Below are 3,062 nucleotides of genomic sequence, written 5' to 3' on the forward strand. Positions count from 1 at the left end.
TTAATTTTTTTAAAAAGGCAATGGCCTGAATAAAGTACACCTTAGTCTTCAAGCTGATATCAGTGCTCCTCAATACTTTGGAGAGATCCCCGACAGCAGACTTCGCCAACACAATATAGTTTGAATTTGGTGACTGGTAGTGCCAAGGGTGTTGATTGTGGATCCAAGTAAGATGAAATAGTTGACAACCTCAATCCTCTGCACACCAATGATGATATTGTCTTCTGGTCTAGGGGTAAGAACCTGTGTTTTCTTCATGCTCAGATGTTATCCATATGGAAGGATTCTTAGATCTTCTGCAGAAAGTATTTTAAGTCCTCCTCACATTCAACAAGTAAGGTCGTGTCATCTGCAAAACAAGTTATTGATGAGTCTTCCTCCATTCCTGATGCCACATTTTTCTTCCTAGGATCCAATTTCTCGAATTGTTTGTTCAGCATACAGATTGAATTAAGAAAGAATACGGCCATGCCACACACCTTTCTTAATTTTAAACCTTGCTATATTCCCGTTCTGTTCTGAATTTCTCTGCTCTGAAGGTGAGAAGGGATAAGAAAAAAGATGCCACTGAGAACCTAAGGAAGATGTGAGAAGAGGGCTATCCCTGCAGTGACTAAAATCAATGTCACATAACAAAACACACATAAATCATTCAGCAGGAAAATAATTTGCTCTGTAAATTCAAACCATAACAAAATGTTACAAAAATACTTTTATAAAAATATATGGAAGATTGGACAAATACTGCATATAGCAGTAACTGTTATAAAACAAGACTGAGATGGGGGTGGGAGAAACTAAGAAAAGAGGGGATAAATAATGAACGTTGCATTGAATAGACGAGGGAAAGAATTGTCTAAAAGAAATATATGACCTAGGTATTATTTGCATGGCAACCGTCCAGAATACATGAGAAAACAAAGCTTTCTTCACCAAGAAGATCTGGTGGTGCCGGGGCTGTGTTCATATCCATCAGCTCTTTGATAGGAGAAAGAAAGATGATCTGATTTCTGAAGATTTACAGCCTCAGAAGCCTGGTGGAGGGTCGTCGCGATGTCTGCAGCGAACTGAAGTCTCCAGCTGAAATGTTGATCTACCACTAATTCTCCGTTTGGCGCCTGTCCAGCTTCCTTATGGGGCCGCCTCTCTCATCAAACACTGCGTTAGGGTGTGGGCTGCTCTGCTGTTACCGGCCTCCGTGGACTTCGAGGCAGAAACCACTGTTGCTGGGGCAGCAGAGGACGGAACTGGCCAGTCGCAGGCGAGTCCAACGCTAAAGTGCTTCTCTGTATCCTAGTGACGCAATTAGATAAGAATCGTGAAGGGAGGAAGGAAGGTCCTGGGGGGAAGGAGACAGCCGCTTCGGACATTCTCCTCATAAAATCCATTTGTGATTTTATGAGGGGCAAAGCAGCATGTCACAGAGGTGACTCTTTAAAAGGACATGCGGTCATGCTGATGGGAAATCAGGGCGCAGAGCAGCCCTGGCAAGATCTCCAGCCTGTGTCCTCGGCGCTAGCTGTGTTCCTGGTAGTCTTGCTGTCAAGTCAGCTCCACCTGAAACTTACCAGCTCAATAATGTGATAAATACTTTTCAGCTGCTAATTTCTAGAAGGACTGATTAGTGACTGGAACGACATGTCCCCATCTCTGTGCCATCTTCCTAAGCATTGCGGAGTTTGAGGCCTTTAAGCAGTGGATATCGATTTAGCAAAGACCTCTTCTCCACAGGCTGTTTCACACCCACCAGCCTTGGCGGGACTCTGTACCCACTTTCTCATTGCCCTGCACTTGCTCAGGGATTTTTTTTTAGAGGGGCAGAGGTTATGCACTGAGCTGCTGGCTGAAGGTCAGGGGTTCCCGACCAGCCATCCCCTGAGATACAAGACCTGAAGGTAAATATCGTGGTTGTTATTGTTAGGTGCCGTTGAATCGAGTCTGACCCGTAGCGACCTGATGAACAACAGATCTGAACTGTCCTGTGCCAACTATCTCTGAAACTTGAACCATTGCTGCAGTCACTGTGTCGAACTGCCTGGTTGAGTGTCTTCCTCTCTTTTATAGACCCTCCGTTTTCCCAAGCATCTTGTCCCTCTCCAAGGAACAGCCCTCCTAGCACGCGCCCAAACTATGTGAGACGTGACTCAAAGCTTCATCACCTTTGCCTCCAAGGAGCACTCCGGCTGAACCTTCTTCGAGACATAGCCATTGTATCTTTTGACCACCCATGGAGTGTTTACTACTCTTCTCCAGCACCACAGCTCGAAGGCATCAACGCTCCTCTGTCATCCTTAGTTACTGTCCAGCTCCCAACAACGTAACAATGACTGAAAAGACCGTGGCTGGGATTAGATGTGCCATAGCCCTCAAACTAACACCCTTCCTGGTAAACGGAGCAGTCCCACTGTGTCCCACATAGTCCCTATGAGTCAGAAAGCCTCGAGGTTAGTGACCTGGGGAAGGGTCCTTCTTTTGAGAAGTTGGAATAGGCTTAAAGATGAGAGGCAGCAGCAGTGCCTTCAGACCAGCTTGCCTTCAACTCAAGGCAGTTTTATGTATGATAGAATGAAATTCACTCGGCCTGTCCTAGGCCATCTGTGTGATAACTGGTGTGACTGAGCCATTGCTGTGGTCACTGCGCTGACCTCTTCCATTAGAGAGCATCTGTCCTCCTCATTGATCCATCTGTTCACCAAGAATGATGTCCTTTAGAGTAATTGGGTTTTCTGGGTGATATGGTCAAAGTAATTGAATCCAAGCCTCAAATTTCTTTCTTCTTAGGAGCATTTTTGTTCTGTTTCCTGCAAGGCCCACTTGTTCATCTTCTGGCGGTCCAAAGAACAGGCACGATTCTTCACTAACATCACTGACCAAAAACATCAGTTCATCTTACACCTTCTAATTTCCTTTCCCACTTTCGCATGCATATGAAATCATTAAAAAGACTCGTTTGGGCCAAGTGCACTTTAGTCATCAAATCGACATCTTCGCTTTGTAAAACTTTGAAGAGATCATTTACAGCCAATTTCTCCAATGCAGCTCATTATTTAAGTTCTTTTTTT

General features: G+C 44.8%; 1 pseudogene; it reads left to right on the forward strand.

Annotated features, from left to right (window-relative positions):
• LOC102873096 overlaps nucleotides 1–3,062 on the forward strand; it is a 159,384-nt pseudogene that overhangs the window by 4,504 nt on the left and 151,818 nt on the right.

Source organism: Elephantulus edwardii, unplaced genomic scaffold, assembly GCF_000299155.1.
Source record: "Elephantulus edwardii isolate Elephantulus edwardi_28Jun2011 unplaced genomic scaffold, EleEdw1.0 scaffold00375, whole genome shotgun sequence".
Lineage (NCBI taxonomy): Eukaryota > Metazoa > Chordata > Mammalia > Macroscelidea > Macroscelididae > Elephantulus > Elephantulus edwardii.